This window comes from Rhinopithecus bieti, unplaced genomic scaffold (assembly GCF_001698545.2).
Source record: "Rhinopithecus bieti isolate Rb0 unplaced genomic scaffold, ASM169854v2 scaffold_9899, whole genome shotgun sequence".
Lineage (NCBI taxonomy): Eukaryota > Metazoa > Chordata > Mammalia > Primates > Cercopithecidae > Rhinopithecus > Rhinopithecus bieti.
In genome coordinates, this window is record NW_016806979.1 from 1,380,925 (window position 1) to 1,394,152 (window position 13,228).

The window sequence follows — 13,228 nt, forward strand, 5'->3', positions numbered from 1 at the left end:
AGAGTGCTGGGATTACAGGCATGAGCCATTGTGCCTGGCCTAATCTCTTTTTTTGAGACAGGGTCTCACTTTGTCACCAACGCTGGAGTGCAGTGGCACCATTTGGGCTCACTGTAGCCTCAGCCTCCCTGGTTCAAGTGATCCTCATGCCTCAGCTCCCTGAGTAGCTGAGACCATAGGCGTTTGCTACCATGCCTGGCTAACTTTTGTATTTTTAATAGAGATGGGGTTTCCCCATGTTGCCCATAGGTCTTGAACTTCTGAGCTCAAGTTATCCACCGCCTTAGCCTCCCAAAGTGCTACAATTACAGATGTCAGCCACCGCGCCTGGCCATTTTAAAAACTTTTTTAGGGAAAGTAATAGCTGGGCGTGGTGGCTCACACCCGTAATCCCAGCACAGTGGCAGGATCACTTGAGCCCAGGAGCTCGAGACCAGCCTGGGCAGTATGGTGACACTCCATCACTACAAAAAAAAAATTAACCTGGTGTGGTGGTGCAAATCTGTGGTCCCAGCTCTTGGGAGGCTGAGGTCAGAGGATCACTTGAATCTTGGAGGTCAAGGCTGCAGTAAGCTGTGATTTTGCCACTGCACTCCAGTCTGGGTGACAGCAAGACCCTGTCTCAAAAAAGTAAAAAAAAAAGTAACAATTAGAAAGTTCCCTGTGATTCTTTTGAATTGCAGGACTCTTAAAGACTATCTAATGTTTGTATATAGATCCTGGAACAAAGTAATATCTTTTTTTTTTCCTTTTTTTTCCCCACAAAAAAAAACTAGCCCGGCGCGGTGGCAGCGCCTGTAGTCCCAGCTACTCCAGAGACTGAGGCAGGAGAAAGGCCTAAACCCGGGAGGCAGAGCTTGCAGTGAGCGGACATCACACCACTGCACTCCAGCCTGGGCGACAAAGTGAGACTCTGTCTCAAAAAAAAAAAAAAAGAAAAGAAAAAAGTATTAACTGAGTATGAATTGTAGATATGACTACAGTTGATTCAAAGAATCATCCCTGGCTCTTCCCTGGTCTCCTGACCTGTGTTGTGTCCAGGATTCCCGTGACAGTTTTTCCGTTTTTAACCAATCACAAAATATTTCATTTACTGTGATAGTTGCCTAGTATGAACTTCTTAGCTTATCTTCACCGTTTCTTCCTTATTTACTTTTCCCATGGATTTCCTCAGACTGTTTCTGTCTGGAGTTATTTCTCTTCAGACTGAAAAACATCCAGGCCAGGTGTGGTGGCTCACGCCTGTAATCCCAGCACTTTGGGGGGGCCAAGGAGGGTGGATCATGAGGTCAGGAGATCGAGACCATCCTGGCTAATGTGGTAAAACCCCGTCTCTACTAAACATACAAAAAATTAGCCAGGTGTGTGGCGGGCACCTGTAGTCCCAGCTACTTGGGAGGCTGAGGCAGGAGAATGGCATGAACCTGGGAGGCGGGGCTTACAGTGAGCCAAGTGAGCCACTGCACTCTAGCCTGGGTGACAGAGTGAGACTCCATCTCAAAAAAAAAATCCTTTAGCCTTTGTTGCAGGTAGGTTTGTTGGTCACAGACCCTTGGGGTTTTTTTGACCTGAAAATGTTTTAGTTTTGCCCTCTATTTATGTGAAGGATATTTTCTTTTTTTTTGAGATGACATCTCGCTCTGTTCCCCAGGCTGGAGTAGTGGCACGATCTCGGCTCACTGCAACCTCCGCCTCCTGGGTTCAAGGAATTCTCTGCCTCAGCCTCCTGAGTAGCTGGGATTACAGGCACCCGCCACCACACCCGGCTAATTTTTTGTGTTTTTAGTAGAGACGGGGTTTCACTGTCTTCACCAGGCTGGTTGAATTCTTGACCTTGGGATCCACCTGCTTTGGCGTGAGCCACTGCGCCTGGCCGTGAAAGATATTTTCTTTTTTTACTTTTTTTTTTTTTTCGAGAGGGAGTCTTGCTCTGTCGCCCGGTCTGGAGTGCAGTGGCGCTATCTCGGCTCATGCAAGCTCCACCTCCCAGGTTCACGCCATTCTCCTGCCTCAGCCTCCCGAGTAGCTGGGACTACAGGCGCCTGCCACCATGCCCGGCTAAATTTTTGTATTGTTAGTAGAGACGGGGTTTCACTGTGTTAGCCAGGATGGTCTTGATCTGACCTTGTGATCCACCTGCCTCGGCCTCCCAAAGTGCTGGGAGGATATTTTCATTCAATATGAAATTCTTTCTCTTTTTGACATGGAGTCTTTTTCTGTCGCCCAGACTGGAGTGCAGTGGCGTGATCGCGGCTCAGTGTAACCTCTGCCTCCTAGGTTCCAGTGATTCTCCTGCCTCAGCCTCCCAAGTAGCTGGGATTCCAGGCGTGCACCACCATACCCAGCTAAGTTTTGTTTTATTTTTTGAGACGGAGTTTCGCTCTTTTTGCCCAGGCTGGAGTGCGATGGCATGATCTTGGCTCATTGCATACTCTGCCTCCTGGGTTCAAGCGATTCTTCTGCCTCAGCCTCCCGAGTAGCTAGGATTACAGGCATGTGCCACCAAGTCCGGCTAATTTTGTCTTTTTTTATTTTTTTTTTATTTTTTTTTTATTTTGTTTTGAAAATACGATTTAGTGATTTCTTTAATCGCTCAATATTGGCAACTGGGATTTCCTTCACCAGAGGTCTCGGACAAGTCTTCCTTCTCTCTATTTTCACAGATCGAGAAATGTCTCGGGTGGAGTATGTCCAGACCCTAGTTCAAGTTACACCATTAGCTGACAACTGTGTCAAGAATAAAATTTCATGATCTTTATTTCAGTTCATCTGTAGAATTTTTAATAATCTTAATCCTCCCCAAACATAAACCATAAATTTTCCCTTTTATGTTTTTAAGAGCCACTACACCCCCCTTTACATGAAGTCGCCTTATGCCTTGCAACCCCCTTCATTCTTATTCAGGTATCAATTCTCAGACGTCCCTCCTCCCTTCAGTCCCATTCCTCCTCTTTTCTCCCTCAGCCCTGAATATCATAAATACCTATCTTTCTCCTCCCCTGTTATATAAATTTGGAGTCCCATCCATCTTTTGTCGCTTCTTTTAACCCAGAGACCGGTTTCACCATGTGGTCAGGCTGGTCTCCGAACTTCATCCCCACCCCTCAGGTGATCCACCCACCTTGCCTCGCCCAAAATGGTAGGATTACAGGTGTGAGCCCACCCGTGCCCGGCCTCGAAACAGATTTCTTTTCTTTTTTTTTTTTTTTTTTTTTTTGAGACCCGGAAGTCTCGCCTCCTGTCGCGCAGGCGGGAGTGCATGTGGCCGGATCTCAAGCTCAGTGCAAGCTCCGCGCTCCCCGGGTTTATGCCATTCTCGCTTGAGGCCTGCAGGCGCTCGGCCCGAGTAGCTGGGACTACAGGTGCCCACCACCTCCGCCCCCGCTAGTTTTTTGTATTCTTTAGTAGAGATGGGTTTTTCACCGTGTTTGCCCAGGATGGTCTCAATCTCCTGAACCCTCGTGATCCGCCTGTCCTTGGCCCTTCCCAAAGTGCTAGGATTTACAGCCTTGAGCCACCCTTGCGCCTGGCCTGAAACAGATTTCTAAAGTTGACCATGTTTGACATTTCCTTTTTTGTTTCCAACCAAGCACCAAATTTTGTTTTTTTTTTTTTGTTTTTTTTGAGACAGAATCTTGCTTCTGTCACCCCCAGGCTGGAGTGCAGTAAGGTGTGATCTCGGCTCCACTGCAAGCTCCCCGCCTCCAGGTTCACGCCATTCTCCTGCCTCAGTCCCTCCCCCGAGTAGGCGGACTACAGGCGGCCGCCACCATGGCCCTGGGCTATTTTTTGTATTTTCAATAGAGACAGGATTTCACCGTGTTAGCCAGAATGGTCTCGATCTCCTGACCTCATGATCTGTCTGCCTTGACCTCCCAAAGTGTTGGGATTACAGGCGTGAGCCACCGCGCCCGGCCTTTTTTTTGAGACGAAGTCTCATTGTGTTGCCCAAGCTGGAGTGCAGTGGCATAATCTGGCCTCACTGCAACCTCCGCCTCCCAGGTTCAAGTGATTCTCTTGCCTGAGCCTCCCCAGTAGCTGGGACTACAGGCTCCCGCCACCATGTCCAGCTAATTTTTGTATTTTTAGTAGAGATGGGGTTTCACTATGTTGGCCAGTCTGGTCTTTAACTCCTGACCTCAGGTTATCCACCCGCCTCAGCCTCCCAGAGTGCTGGGATTGCGGGTGTGATCCACCTTGCTCGGTCCTTTTTTTTTTTTTTTTTTTTTTTGCCTAGGTTGGAGTGCACTGGCACAGTCACAGCTCACTGCAGCCTTGACTTCGTGGGCTCAAGCGATGCTCCCACCTCAACCTCCCAGCTGATTGCTTAATTTTTTGGTAGAGATGGGGGTTTCACCACGTTGTCTAGGCTGGTCTTGATCAAGTGATCCTCCCCGCCCTGCCTCCCAGAGTGCTGGGATTCCAGGCGGGACCTGTGGTGCCTGGTCCTGTTAAGCATTTGAAGCTGTTGTTCCACCATCTTCTTATCTTCATTTATCTCTAGCTTTCAGCATTGTGACTCTGGTGTGCCTCGCAGTGGTGTTCTTTGTATCCTAACTTGGGAGAGTTTGCCGAACTTCCTGGATTTGTTATTTGATGTTTTTCATTAAATTTTGGGATTTTGGCCACTCTTTAAAGTTTTTTGTTCTATCTTCGTTCTTTTCTGTCTTTTTTTTTTTGAGACAGAGTCTCTCTCTGTCACCCAGGGTGGAGTGCAGTGGCACGGTCTCGGCTCACTACGAACTCCACCTCCCAAGTTCAGGCCATTCTCCTGCCTCAGCCTCCTGAGTACCTGGAACTACAGGCGCCCGCCGTCACACCTGGCTAATTTTTTGTAGTTTTAGTAGATATGGGGTTTCACCATGTTAGCCAGGATGGTCTCGATCTCCTGACCTCGTGATCCACCTGTCTTGGCCTCCCAAAGTGCTAGGATTACAGGCGGGAGCCACTGCGCCCGGTCTTTTTTTTTTTTTTTTTTAATGAGACAGAGTCTCGCTCTGTCTCCCAGGCTGGAGTGCAGTGGCGCAATCTCTGCTCACTGCAAGCTCCGCCTCCCGGGTTCACGCCATTCTCCTGCGTCAGCCTCCTGAGTAGCTGGTACTATAGGCACCCACCACCATGCCCGGCTAATTTTTTTGTATTTTTAGTAGAGCTGGGGTTTCACAGTGTTTGCCAGGATGATCTCGGTCTCCTGACCTTGTGATCTGCCTGCCTCGGTCTCCCAAAGTGCTGGGATTACAGGTGTGAGCCACCGTGCTTGGCAATTTTTTTTTTTTTTTTGAGATGACGTCTCACTCTGTCGCTCAGGCTGGAGTACAGTGACATGATCTCTGTTCACTGCAACCTCTGCCTCCCAGGTTCAAGTGATTCTTCTCTCTCAGCCTCCTGAGTAGCTGGGATTACATGGGTGCGCCACCACACGTGGCTAATTTTTGTATATTTAGTAGAGATGGGGTTTCACCATGTTGGCCAGGCTGGTCTCGAACTCCTGAGCTCAGGTGATCTGCCCAACTCGGCCTCCCAGAGTGCTGGGATTGCAGGCGTGAGTGTCTGCACCCGGCCCTCATGTTTTCTAGTGAGGAGCATTTGATGCTGTACCATGGATTCCTAAGGCTCTGTTTTTTTGTTTTGTTTTCCAAATCTCTGCCTTCAGATTGCATAGCTGTTATTTTTATTGATTCATTTGTTTTTCTCTTTAGAGTTGGTTGGATTCTCACTCTGTCACTCAGGCTGGAATGCAGTGGTGTGATCATATCTCATTGTAGCCTTGAACTTCTGGGCTCAAGCAGTGCTCCCACCTCAGCCTCCTGAGTTGCTGGGACCACAAGCTATTTATCTGTGTCTTCTGCCCTCTCCCTGAATTTATTTTGTTTTGTTTTTCAGTTCTAGAATTTCCATTTAATTGTTCTCTTATGATTTGTTTCTTTACCGAGATTAACGTTCCTTTCATTTGGGTATGTCTACTCTGATGACCCCTCAGTGTAGAGCTCTAGCTCTGGCCCCTTGCCTGGACTCAGACACAGATGCATACCTGCCTGCTGGATGGCTTCACTGGAGTGTGTCTGGTTGTCACCTCCAATCTCAATGTCAAATGGAGGTCCTGATTTTCCCTCTAGTCTTCTTCCTTTTTTAGCCTTTCCTTTCATGGTTCCCCCACAGGTGTTACTTCCACATAGTTTCTCAATCTGGAATTCTCAGCTTTGCTGTGACCTCCTTCCTTTCTCTCATTGCATTCCTGCCCCTGGTCTTACTTGTCAGCAGGGCCTAGCGATGACCACTGCTGGAAGGTGTGCTCTTGCCTTCATCCCCACCATCCTGTCCCATCTCATCCCCTGTCTCAGCTTGTCTCTCTTGTCTCTAGGATTGGAACTCTAGCTTCCTGTTCAGTGTGGTGTTGAGAAACAGGGATTTTGTGGATGATGATTCCCCCTGCCTTTAGTCTGTGTGGCTTCCCACTGCCCTGTCTGCCTCACCAGCCTCATCCCTTTCCATTTTCCTTATTGTTTATTGGGCTCTGGCCTCTGTGTTTCCAACGCCCTTCCTGCCTCCTGGTCTTTGTGCTTGCTCCTGTTCCCTGTGGCCTTTTCTCCCAGCTCGTGCGTGGCAGGCTTACCCGCCGCTAGGTGGGCCATGCTCAGTTGAACCTCTTCAGAGAGACCTTTAGCCTCCCATTTGACGTTTCTTTTCCTTTTCTGTCATAGTGCTTATTTCGACCTTTGTTGACTGTGTCTCCCCTATTTGATGGTAAACTGCTTGACAGCAGGAACCTTGTCTTTTTTTTTTTTTTTTTCTTTTTTTGAGACGGAGTCTTGTTCTGTTGCCCAGACTGGAGTGCAATGGCATGATCTCGGCTCACTGCAGCTCCGCTTCTCAGGTTTGAGTGATTATCCTTTCTCAGCCCACCGACTAGCTGGGACTATAGGTAGGCGTGCACCACCATGCCTGGCTAATTTTTGTATTTTTTTTTTTGAGACAGAGTTTCACTCTCGTTGCCCAGGCTGGAGTGCAATGGCATGATCTTGGCTCCCTGCAACCTCCGCCTTCTGGTTTCAAGCGATTCTCTTGCCTCAGCCTCGCGAGTAGCTGGGATAACAGGTGCCACATCCCGCTAATTTTTGTCTTTTAGTAGAGACAGGGTTTCCTCAAGTTGGCCAGGCTGGTCTCGATCTCCTGACCTCGTGATCCGCCCGCCTCAGCCTCTGAAAGTGCTGGGATTACAGGTGTGAGTCACTGCACCTGGCCTAATTTTTTTTTTTTTGAGATGGAGTCTCGCTCTGTCACCCAGCCTGGAGTGCAGTGGCATGATCTTGGCTCACTGCAAGCTCTGCCTAATTTTTGTATTTTTAGGAGAGATGGGGTTTCACCATGTTGTTCAGGCTGGTTTTGAACTCCTGACTTCAGGTGATCCGCCCACTTCGGCCTCCCGAAGTGCTGGGATTACAAACAAGAGCCACCACGCCTGGCCAGAAACCTTGTCTTTTCTAGTTCATTTTTGTGGTCTGAACACCCAGAACGGAGCTGAGCACATAGAGCTGCTTAATATTTGTTGAAGGAATGAGTGAATATTCCCAGTATCTAGCAAAGAGCCCTGCACAGTGGACATTTTATGATTGAATTAGTGGCATCATTCTGTGTTAGGTTTCAGAATTGGAATTGAAGTTTTGTTTTGTTTGTTTGTTTTTGTTTTTGTTTTGAGACGGAGTCTCGCTCTGTCGCCCAGGCTGGAGTGCAGTGGCGCGATCTCGGCTCACTGCAAACTCCGCGTCCCGGATTTATGCCATTCTCCTGCCTCAGCCTCCTGAGTAGCTGGGACTGCAGGTGCCGCCACCTCGCCCAGCTAGTTTTCATACTTTTAGTAGAGACGGGGTTTCACCGTGTTAGCCAGGATGGTCTCGATCTCCTGACCTCATGATCCGCCCGTCTCAGCCTCCCAAAGTGCTGGGATTACAGGCTTGCACCACCGTGCCCGGGCGAGTATTTTTTTTTTGAGACAGAGTTTTGCTTTTTTTTTGAGACGGAGTCTCACTCTGTCACCCAGGCTGGAGTGCAGTGGCGCGATCTCGGCTCATTACAAGCTCTGCCTCCCAGGTTCACGCCATTCTTCTGCCTCAGCCTCCCGAGTAGCTGGGACCACAGGCGCCTGCCAGCATGCCTGGCTAATTTTTTTTTTTTTTGTATTTTTAGTAGAGACGGGGTTTCACCGTATTAGCCAGGATGGTCTCAATCGCTTGACCTCGTGATCCACCCGCCTCGGCCTCCCAAAGTGCTGGGATTTCAGGTGTGAGCCACCGTTCCCGGCCCTTTTTTTTTTTTTTTTTTTTTGAGAAACAAAGTCTTGCTCTGTTGCCCAGGCTGAAGTGCAGTGGCGTGATCTTGGCTTACTATAGCCTCCACCTTCTGGGTTCAAGCAGTTCTGCCTCAACCTCCTGGGTAGCTGGGATTACAGGTGCGTGCCACCATGCCTGGCTAATTTTTGTATTTTTGGTAGAGACGGTTTCACTATGTTGACCGGCTTGTCTCAAACTCCTGGCCTCGTGATCTACCCGCCTTGGCCTCCCATAGTGCTGAGATTACAGGCGTGAGCCTCCACACCCAGCTTGAGTTTTGCTCTTGTTGCCCAAGCTGGAGTGGAATAGCGTGATCTCGGCTCCCTGCAACCTCTACCTCCCAGCTTCAAGTGATTCTCCTGCTTCATCCTCCCAAGTAGCTGGGATTACAGGCATGTGCCACCACGCCCAGCTAATTTTGCAGTTTCAGTAAAGATGGGGATTCACCATGTTGGTCAGGCTGGTCTCGATCTCCTAACCTCAGATGATCCTCTCACCTCATCCTCCCAAATTGCTGGGATTACAGGCGTGAACCACCGCGCCTGGCCTGGAATTGGGTTTTTACAGTTGATTTCAAAAGTAGAAATTGAACTTTTCAAACATAGCCACTGGCCAGGCATGGTGGCTTATGCCTGTAATCCCAGCATTTTGGGAGGCTGAGGCGGGTGGATCACCTGAGGTCAGGAATTTGAGACCACCCTGGCCAACATGGCGAAACCCCGTCTCTACTAAAAATACAAAAATCAGCCGGGCATGGTGGCAGACGCCTGTAATCCCAGCTACTTGGGAGGCTGAGGCAGGAGAATCACTGGAACCCAGGAGGTGAAGGTGCAGTAAGCCAAGATCATGCCACTGCACTCTAGCCTGGGCAACAGAGTGAGACTCTGAAAACAAAACAAAGATAGCCATAACTCTTGTTTGCTTCAAAGCCTTAAATGTGTTATAAAGTTTCATAATTGACAGGACCGTTGCTTTTTTGGCCACTTTATTCGTTTTAATTGACACCTTTTTGAGCAGTACAAATTTCTTTATAAGAGCAAAATAGCAAGAGGACCATCCTGGCTAACACGGTGAAACCCCGTCTCTACTAAAAAACATAAAAAACTAGCCGGGCGAGGTGGCGGGCGCCTGTAGTCCCAGCTACTCGGGAGGCTGAGGCAGGAGAATGGCCTAAACCCGGGAGGCGGAGCTTGTAGTGAGCTGAGATCCGGCCACTGCACTCCAGCCTGGGCGACAGAGCGAGACTCCGTCTCAAAAAAAAAAAAAAAGCAAGAGGAATTTGGTGAATGATAAGCACTTTCCAAATTTGGAGAATACTCTTCTAGTAACGTCTGGTGTGTGTATGGTATGTGTAGTGATATTTAGCATTTTATTAAATTTCTGTTCTTTTGGCCTTGTTTTAGGTTGCAAAGGAGTTTGGCTTCCAAAATAATGGCTTCTCAGTTTACATCAATAGAAACAAGACCGGAGAGATAACAGCCTCCTCCAACAAATCCCTCAACTTGCTAAAAATCAAGTAAGTGTCCTCTGAGGAGGAAGCAGGGAATGCGGGGAAATGAGGTCCCCATGATCTGTCCGAGGTTGCCCAGTTTTATCCTCTTTCCTCTTCACACCACTCATTATGGTCTTATCAACTGACCAGAATACATGTGACTGTGTTGCTTGCCAGGGATTCAGTAATTATCCTGAATCTGCCGTTACTATTGAGCAGATTTTAATTGACTTTGCAGAATTCTGGAGTTTGTGTCACTGAGGAGAAAGTTATTGTCTCTGTCCATGTATGGCATGGAGTGAGCTGCATACTCAGCTGCTTGTCTGGAGTGAAAGACTTTGAACGCAGCTGTGTGCAGGGAAATCACGTTAGCCCTGCTGGCTTGGGTAGGAGTGCCGACAGTGCAGTGGCCCATGCCACCCCGTAGAGTTGGTCATTCAGGACCTTCGGGACTCAGAGACCTCTTATCACAGCCTGGCTGCTGCCTGTTTTTGTAAAGTGTTATTGGAACACAGCCAGGTCGCGTTGTTGGTGCCAGTTTTCACGTTACAAGGGCAGAGTTGAGTAGTTGTGATAGACCATGAGGCCTGCAAAGCTGAAAGTATTGACTGGCCCATCGAAACCGTTTGGGCACTTGCTCACATATCCCTTAGATCAGTTCAGTCCTTAGGGAGCGAGTGGTCAGTTTTCCTCTCGACGCTGCAGGTTGCATGTGCTGTGGCCAGTGGCTCAGTGGTGGGCCTGGGACCTGCTGGCAGTTGGCTGTGAGTCTGTTTACCAGCCAGAATGATAGGCTGGTTTTGCACTTTGGTCACTTTTAGATTCACAGATTAATACATCTAGGGACACAATATGCAATCGTTCTTAACAAAGATTTATTTGGCACCCACTGTTTGCCTACCCCTGTGATGAGGTGAAATGAAACCTCTTGTTATTGTTCTTAACAAAGATTTATTTGGCACCTACTGTTTGCCTACCCCTGTGATGAGGTGAAATGAAACCTCTTGTTATTGTTCATTTCCAGAGTGACCCTTCCTTTGAGCTTGTGAAGGGTTTTGCATCTTGATAATTCTTTTTTCTCTCTTCTCTTTTCTCTTCTCTTCTCTCTCTCTTTTCTTTTCTTTTCTTTTTTTTTTGGAGACGGAGTCTTGCTCTGTCGCCCAGGCTGGAGTGCAGTGGCCGGATCTCAGCTCACTGCAAGCTCCGCCTCCCGGGTTTACGCCATTCTCCTGCTTCAGCCTCCCGAGTAGCTGGGACTAGAGGCGCCTGCCACCTCACCCGGCTAGTTTTTTGTATTTTTTAGTAGAGACAGGGTTTTGCCATGTTAGCCAGGATGGTCTCGATCTCCTGACCTCGTGATCCGCCCGTCTCGGCCTCCCAAAGTGCTGGGATTACAGGCTTGAGCCACCGCTCCCGGCCAACTCTCTTTTCTTTCTTTCTTTCTTGAAGGGTTTTGCATCTTGATAATCCTTCCTTCCTTCCTTCCTTTTCCTTTTCCTTTTCTTGAGACAGAATCTCGCCCTGTCACCCAGGCTGGAGTGCGGTTGTGCGATCATAACTCACTACAGCCTCGACCTTCTGGGCTCAAGTGATCCTCCTGCCTCAGCCTCCTGAGTAGCTGGGATTACAGGCACATTTTTCATTTTTAAATCAAATCTGGCTGGTAATTTTTTTTTTTTTGCAGTTTAAATGTGGAACATGTAACCGTATCTAAAGGTAAAGAGAATGTGAGTGCACTCCCTCTGTCTCAGCCAGAGGAACTCTCAGCTCATAACCATGCTTGTGTTCCGCTGCTCTTGCCTTCCTTCCTTCTCTCCTGTTGCTTGGCCTTTTTTTCTCCCTCCCCTTTGTAATTATTAAACAAAATGCGTACTGAACACCTCAGAGGGCAGTGTATGCCTTGATGGATGAACCTTATGTGTCACCATTGCAAGCACCAAGCAGGTCTGGGGATAAGGCATTGGCAGCCACTCCAGAAATTTCCCTAACGGTATCTGCTGTTCTTTTTTTCTTTCTTTCTTTTTTTTTTTTTGAGATGGAGTCTCGCTCTGTCACCCAGGCTGGAGTGCAATGGCGTGATCCCAGCTCACTGCAACCTCCACCTCCCAGGTTCAGGCATTTCTCCTGCCTCAGCCTCCCGAGTAGCTGGGACTACTTACGTAGAGATGGGGTTTCACTGTGTTGGCCAAGCTGGTCTCAAACTCCTGACCTCATGATCTGCCCGCCTTGGCCTTCCAAAGTGCTAGGATTACAGGCGTGAGCCCCTGTGCCCAGCTTTTTATTCTTTCATTACTTAAGTGTCTGTCCCTAGACCCTGCCAGTGAGTCTTGCTTCCTAAGGAAATGTGTACGTCTTACATCTTGTCATCTTCACGTTCGCCTTCTATCTCTTTCCTTTTCTTAGAATTTATCTGTTGAGGAACTTGGTCCCTTGTCCTGTAGGGTGTCCCACTCTGAGGTCTTGCTGATTTCATGTTCACAAGACACTTCAGCATTACCCTCTGTGTCCTGGATTTCCTGCCGATCCACAGTGGTTTACAGAGGCCTGACAGACTCAGGCCATTCCCTCAGCAGGACCATGGGGTGCTGTACACCTACCTTTTTTTTTTTTTTTTTTTTTTTTTTGAGACACAGTCTCACTCTTGCTCAGGCTGGAGTGCAGTGGTGCGATCCCAGCTCACTGCAGCCTCTGTCTCCCAGGTTCGAGCGATTCTCCTGCCTCAGCCTCCTGAGTAGTTGGGACTACAGGTGCCCACCACCGTGCCCAGGTAATTTTTATATTTTTAGTAGAGACGGGATTTCACCATGTTGACCAGGCTGGTCTCAATCTCTTGACCTCAAGTGATTCACCTGCCTCAGCCTCCCAGCCTCCCAAAGTGTTGGCATTACAGACGTGAGCCACCATGCCTGGCTCCCTGCCTTTGTTCTTTTTCTTTTCTTTCTTTCTTTCTTTCTTTTTTTTTTTTTGAGAAAGAGTTTCGTTCTTGTTGCCCAGGCTGGAGTGCAGTGGAATGATCTCAGCTCACTGCAACCTCCACCCCCTGGGTTCAAGTGATTCTCCTGTCTCAGCCTCCTGAGTAACTGGGATTACAGACATGTTCCACCACACCCGGCTCATTTTTTTTTTTTTTTTTTTGAGACGGAGTCTTGCTCTGTCGCCCAGGCTGGAGCGCAGTGGCGCGATCTTGGCTCACTACAAGCTGCACCTCCCGGGTTCACGCCATCCTCCTGCCTCAGCCTCCGGAATAGCTGGGACTACAGGTGCCCACCAACATCCTGGCTAATTTTTTGTATTTTTTGTAGAGGTGGGGTCTCACCGTGTTAGCCAGGGTGGTCTCAGTCTCCTGACCTCGTGATCCACCTGCCTCGGCCTCCCAAAGTGCTGGGCGTGAGCCACCACGCCTGGCCTA

The 13,228-nt window shown here is 48.7% G+C and overlaps 1 protein-coding gene across 1 annotated transcript in view; it reads left to right on the forward strand.

The window, feature by feature from the left end:
* Nucleotides 1-9,704: 9,704 nt before the first annotated feature.
* Nucleotides 9,705-13,228, forward strand: part of NPLOC4 (NPL4 homolog, ubiquitin recognition factor) — a 65,757-nt gene continuing 62,233 nt past the window's right edge. Inside the window, 1 exon segment of the mRNA XM_017879266.1 lies at nucleotides 9,705-9,843. The gene's annotated coding sequence lies outside the window, so the exon portion shown is untranslated.